The 7097-nt window shown below is 37.5% G+C and overlaps 1 pseudogene; it reads right to left on the bottom strand.

Annotated features, from left to right (window-relative positions):
• Positions 1-862: 862 nt before the first annotated feature.
• LOC123431033 lies at positions 863-3347 on the bottom strand (annotated as a pseudogene).
• Positions 3348-7097: the final 3750 nt, after the last annotated feature.

Genomic DNA, 7097 nt, shown 5'->3' with positions numbered 1-7097 from the left:
CCAGATTATATAATCCAGTTTTTATAATCTATTTTGTCTCCAAACAGGACAACTTATGGTGTAGATTATACAAACTAAATGGATAGATTATTAAAAACTCATAATCTACTCTATACCAGCTAAAATCAGATTATGGATTGCTAATGACCCATTACCCTTGTAAAGTTGGAGATAATTACATTCCTACCACCGCCACCTACTTTTTTAAAAAAAACACAGAGGACGGACAGGTCATTATGCAATGTAAAACCTGAATTACAGTTTATATAATATGTCCTCCAAACATGTCCACCTAGATTATTTTTATAAACCAGATTACATAATCTATCTTCATAATTCAGATTATCATAATCTATTATGATTCCAAACAGGGTCTTAATAAGAGCTATGTCAAAGAAGGCAGACTGGTCAAGATGAAACGTTCTAAAAAATTATTGAAGCATAAACAACATTAGAAATACAACGGTGGAATCGTCAGCAACTTTGATATCCACTATCTAGCGAGCTGGCACACTGAAATTGCAGATAATGTTCAATGGAAGCGCAACAATGCTGGTGTTGCGAAGCCGACATAACTGATGTTGCAAACGACTGCGCTGACTGGGCGGAGATCGGACGATTGTCTCAAACCTGAACCAACGGCTGCCAAGGCGGCTGATCTAATCTAGTCTTCACCAACGTCCGCCCTGTTAATGCATGGGGAAATTTCTATGGTAGGTGAGGATATTTTTCCCATCTCTTCTTTTCCTCTAAATAACAAGTCTAGTTTATCAGACCAATAAAATATGACGTACAATCAATCAACCAGGTAACCGTGTAATAAATGAGCCCATAAACGCAAAAATGGAACAGGGGGGGTATGTATTTTCAATTGCATTTATCGTATTATTGATTGCAATGAATTTCAACAACAATGCCCGAGGTATCATCTAGTTGTTTCCGTGATGATTTAAATGTGACTTCGCATGTTGCATACGTTGTATTGATTCTTTTCATGGAGATCTAGGCCCTCACAATTGCTATCAGTTGTTGCAAGCAGGTAGCGTACTGAACTGCGGTGTGCTGGAAAGAGTAGTGATCTGAAAGACCATACTCTGAAAAGTTAGACTCCACATGGATGAATCGACCAGGCAGCGACTTCTTTGCAAGTGTTTCCTGCCATATGTCAACGAAGTCTACCATAATGGCCCTGGACTTTTCGATGGAAGATAAGGGATAATACTCTACCTGCATCCAAAGCAACATAAAACTTCATGTCAGCCTTGCAAGCATGTAAATGATCTCAGACAAAAATCAGTAAAAACTGGATTTCTATATTTTGTGTTAACAAGTGGACCATTTTGAACATAAAATTATCTGTAATATTGAAAGTGGCCCTAGTATCCATGCCACAATGCCACGAATCTGCTTTGGTGGGAGGTTTTGCAAGTTTTGGCGCTGAGCTCAAGGCCTAAGAAGGCAAGATTTTTCTTTCCCTGGTCAAAATATTATATTCAACAAAATCTTAATGCTATCTCCGAAATTTCACCTTCTTAGATATAATTGTAGGGGGCAAAAAGAATTATTACCGAGGTTTGTCTGCCTGCTAGCTTGACATGGTTCACAAACAGAAGAGTTACAGGTAGGTCCATACAACAGAGTATACAAGAAGCCATCTAGTTTTTCCCTTCTTCAAATTAATAATTTGAGCTAAGTACCTAGACAAAGGTGTAGATCATAACATATGTTTACAATTTAATGAATATGTCGAAATAACAGGTTGATCACCTTACAAACTATATTGCTAGAAAGGATAACAAGAGCCTTACGAATTTAAAGCTTAGAAGGTTGTGCTTTAAAAATAAAATCACGTAGGAGATCATCAATCATCTACGTCTGTTAAGTTCACCAAGCTCGGCATAGGTAGATCTATCTAACTCACAATAAATAAAGTATAAAAAAGAAATAGGTTGCAGATTTCTACTTAACAATACAGAGGATTAGAAGGTATGCCATAGTAGACTGGATCTGTATGAATCTAGACATCAACAATTAGCCTGAGAATCTAACCAGCAAAACCCATTACTCCATTAACAATACTTACTCAAACTAAATTACAACATAGATTCAATGCATTTGGTTTGAGTCTCATCTTTTTTTTTACTGAATTTGAATCTCATCTTTTACTAAGAGAAGTCACAATCAAACATGCCATACGATTACGACCGACATGGTATAAACAGAAAATAGAAAAGGGATAAACATAGTAACAGTACCTCCATCATGATTCCTCTCATTGTTTCAGAATTGTTAGGAGCACATTTACCTATCCTCAAGCAAAAATCACCCAGTTGATACTGGAATCCCTGTAGATGGAAATTGACATGAATGTGAATAAACAAACTTTCATATGATACAATAATGCGACAAGCACATAGTAATATAATATATATAAGCACAATATAAATAAGACAGAAGATGCAATATATGACAAAGGACAAAATAAAGGGTTATAGAGCATAAATACAAGCAACATCCTAGTAGCTTCAGTGTGAGACTCGATGATCAATTGAGTTATATGCGATTTTTTGTTGATCGCTACTACTTGAAAGGCACCAGAAATTATAATTCAAGCTGGAAACTGGTAGAATCGACTATGTTGTCACAGTTGTTATCTTTAAAGATGTCATCTTCATTAAGCAAACCTTGCAAAAAAGAACTATAGTTATTTAAGCAAATATGGCTTGAGTCACAATTTCAGGAGAAAACAGCACAAACTTATCGTTGAACCTGCTATTGGAATTTGGAACTCCAACAATTTAATCGTCACTGGTTCAATTACATAAACAAAAGAAATTGTACAGAATTAAATCGTCAGGTGTGAGACCAAAGGAGAAATTGTAAGGGTAGGGAAGGAAACAAGTTGACCTCAAAGTTGAGGCTGACACGAGCCTTGTAGGACTGGAGCTTCTCCATGACATGGGGGAAGGCAGCGTCGGCCTGTAGGACGAGCCGATGACTCCGGAGGATGGAGAAGTAGAGTCCGGGGTGCTCGTGGAGCGCGACGCCAAGGAGCTCGCCCGGCACGTCTGGAGGCAGCCGCCCGCCGGCGCCCATGCTGTCTCGCGTGATCGGGCGGTAGGAGATGATGGAGGTCTTCCAGCGGCCGTCCTTTGTGCCGCCGAGGGACTCCGCGCAGCTACAGGCCTCCGCCAGGATCTGGCTGTTGAGCGTCGCTCCAGGGTTTGGGTGCCAGTGCATCAGCCTGCGCCGGGGCAACGTACAGACCGGGTGAACTAGCGGCTGGGAGCCGTGGGAAGAGATTTGGAGGAAGAGGCGCGAGCATGGTACCACTTGGCGGGGGCCATGGCGGCGAGGAGGGGCGACGGCGACGGCGACGGCGACGGCGATCTCTTGCCGGGGTGCGGCCGCCAGGCTTGGCGAGACGGGACGGGAGTAGTATGAGATTCCTTCTTTCTTACGCGTACATAGGCTATTGAATGGATATGGGCTGTATCTCCGGAAACAGGCCTATTGGGTTGGCCTCCAAAGAGCAACTGCTACACCACGCACGGCTTGTTATGTTAATCATGGGATGTCCTATATGCCGCATTATGCAGCAGATCGACTAGGCTTCGCACAGGGTAACCTTCACCTTAGCTGGCCCACGTAGGAGCTACCAGTAGTGTAAAAAGCACTGCAAAAATGAGGCGCACTATCTCTATTTTGAATTCACGATCTACCTGTAATAATGCATGTACATAACCAATCGAACTAGTACATGCTGGTGTTGGATATGTAGCGTGTAATAATTTAGGACAAACTACATCAGCAGATCCGAATATTACCCCTTTTTCAAACACTTCATGAAAAAACTGACTACTTCTTCAAAACGATACCCAATTTTTTTAAAACACAAAAAAGTTTTGAAATAATTACCCAAAAATCATACTTTTCAAAATTTCAAAACGGGAAGAACATATGAATTTGTGAATTTTTTTTCAAAAACGGGAACATTTTTTCACAAATGCGAATTTTTTTTGAAAAATATGTGACCAATATTTGAATGCAAGTATATTTGAAATCTGAATTTTGTTCTGAATTTGTAATCAGAAATTAAAAAACGAATATTTTCTGAAAACACGAACGTTTTGGACAAAAGGGATAATTTTTGCATCTGTCAAAAAATAAGTTCCTTTTACAAAACGTGGACCTCCTGCAACTGAGTTTTCCGAATTATGAACATTTTCTTCAAAATGCACATAGTTTTTAAATTTACAAAAAAAATTTGACAAACATAAACAGTTTGATAATCTGAACATTTAGTAAATTTCTGAACTAATATGGAAACCTGGTATATTTCTTGAAATTCCTAAAACAATTATAAATTTCAAAACAAAATTTGGAAACAGTAACATTTATTAATTTATAAACAAAAATTAAATGGAATTTGTTTTTTGCAATTTCAAACAAATTTTTAAAACATGAAATTTTTTCAAATTTGTGAAAAAAAATTATAAATAGGAACAATTATTTAAATGACGACCATAATTTGAATATTTAGAACAAACTTTGAAAATGCCAATTTTTTTTGGAATAGGTGAACAAAATATTGAAAAACAAGAACCTTCTTTGCAATTCCCAAACTATTTTTGAAGAATGCAAATATAAAATTTTATTTTTTTTCATTTTTTTCTCCAAATATGACCTTTTTTCAAAATTTCAAACGTTTTAAAAAGCAATAATATTTTTCCAGAATTAAGAATGATTTCGAAAATGAACTTTGTTTAAAAAATATAAATAACATTGGAAAAGAAAAAAGGAAAAAGGAACAAAAAGAAAAAGAAGATGAAAAAATTAAACCTTTTTTTAAAGGAACAATTTGTAAAATTCAAGAACGTTTTATAATTTGTGAACAAGATAATATGGACATTTTTTGAAATGCCCAAATTCTTTTGAGTTTGTGAACAAAATTTAAACATGTGAACTTTTTTGATTTTTTGAACAAATTATTAAAAATATGAACTGTTTGCATTGTTTTTGGTGAACAAAATTACAAAAGGTTATATTGTTTTGAATTACCGAACATTTCTTGGAAAAAAGTGAACAAAAAATTAAATTAGGATTTTTGTGGAATTTATTAATTATGTTTGAAAATACGAGAATTTTATTTTGAAGTGGGAACATTTTTTTAATAAGAAAAATAAAGTTGAGAAAGAAAAAATAAATGAAGAGAAAAGAAAAAGGAAAGGAAAATGAACAAAAAATGGAAAATGGAAAGGAAATAAGCAGAAAAGGAAAAAAGAAAAAAGAAAGAAAGAACCAATGTGTAAGAGAACTGAAAAAATCCAGTTCAGGAACCTTCTAGAAATTTCTCAAAATCATAAAAAATTGGCTCGAATCCTAGAAGGTTCCTAAAACCGAGAACGTTGACAACACTTAGATGGGCCGGCCCATATCGCTTGCACGCGTGTGAGAAGCTCTGACAACTTGTTGTAACGCACGACGAATAGGATTTTTCATTAATCACGCATTAGTTTTTGCTTGGTGTAGAATTATTGGGCTTCAAGTAGGACCTACATATGTTGTCTTTTCTCCGAGTAACGATAATTGAGTTTCTTTAGAGAACATATACAAACAACGATGTAATTATGCTTCCCTATGCTAGGGTTTGGTGACTGTCGCGACTCCACCGGTGCCACCACCGCCCGACCGGACCTCGGTCTATGCCGGAGACTTTACCGCATATGCCCACGCTCCATACCTCGGACTCGTTGAGGCCCCGTCCGCACTCTCGCGTTGGACCTCTGTGTCCATGACGGTGTGTCATTTCCTCAGATTGGAAGCAGGCTTGATGCCCTTCGATGCGAGAAGCCCTACAACAATGCGATCCTCGTTTTCCTTCCCCTGGATTCTACTCAAAGATAGCCCATACAACTCGGGGATCCTATGATGTAGGTGGGTCATCACCTGAAGTTATGCGGTCCACTAGATTGGACTACACAGCTGGATCGTGAGTCTAGCCATGAGCAGTCTCCACTGCATGCTATGATGTAGACAACATTGATACTTGTTATCTGCGTTGGGTTTTTTGTGAAGAGGAATGAGTTATCGCAGCACAATGTGGGTAAGTATTTTTCTCAGTTATGAAACCAAGATTCATCGAAACAATAGGAATATCAACCACAACCGTCTTCAGCATCTGCACACAAAAGAACAAACAACTTGCACCCAACACGGGCAAGAGGGTTGTCAATTCTCTTGCTCTTGTTATTTGCAAGCGAGTGAGGTATGTAGATAATTGTAGATAGCAAGATAAAATAAAAACAAGTAAATGGTAGCAAGGTATTGAAGGTTTTATCAATATATTGTGAATAGACTCTCGGGCCATAGTTTTCCCTAATGGCATCTCTCATGAAAAATAGCATAGGGTGGGTAAACAAATTACTGTTAGGCGATTGACAGAAAAGTGGATAGTTATGCGATATTCACGTCAATGATCATGTGTATATAGGAATCACATCCATAAACAAATAGGACGACTCCTGCATGCACCTATTACCATTACTCCACTCATCGACCGCTATCCAGCATGCATTTAGAGTATTAAGTAAAACAGAGTAATGCATAGAGAAAAATGACATGATGTACACAAAATAAACTCAAGCAATATGAATAAACTCCATTGTTTTATCCTTAGTAGCAGCAAGACAAAGACACATCTTGTCCCCTTATGTCACTGGGATATAGAAATTTTCCAGGTTGAACCTACTACAACACACCTCTCTCACCAAGAAATATCAATTAAGTTGGCCAAACTATTTCAATAGATCGAAGAGAATTCTGAAGCTATCATAATCATGGTAATAAGAATCATATAAGTATTTAGAGGAGACTCAAATATTTATCATGAATATTTTGAACATAAACCCACAATTCATCGAATCCCCACAAATGCACCGCACAAAAGGAATTACATCATGTGGGTCAAAGCAAAGATGCGATGATCATTGTATTGAAAACAAGAGAGAGAGAGACATTTCCATCTAGGTACTCACCATGGACCCGTAGGTCTATGGTGAACTACTCACAAATCATTGTGAGGATAGCTAGGTTGA

Source organism: Hordeum vulgare, chromosome 2H, assembly GCF_904849725.1.
Source record: "Hordeum vulgare subsp. vulgare chromosome 2H, MorexV3_pseudomolecules_assembly, whole genome shotgun sequence".
Taxonomy (NCBI): Eukaryota; Viridiplantae; Streptophyta; class Magnoliopsida; order Poales; family Poaceae; genus Hordeum; species Hordeum vulgare.
The sequence above is the reverse complement of the archived record's forward strand: the minus strand, read 5'-3'. Positions and strand labels throughout refer to the sequence as shown.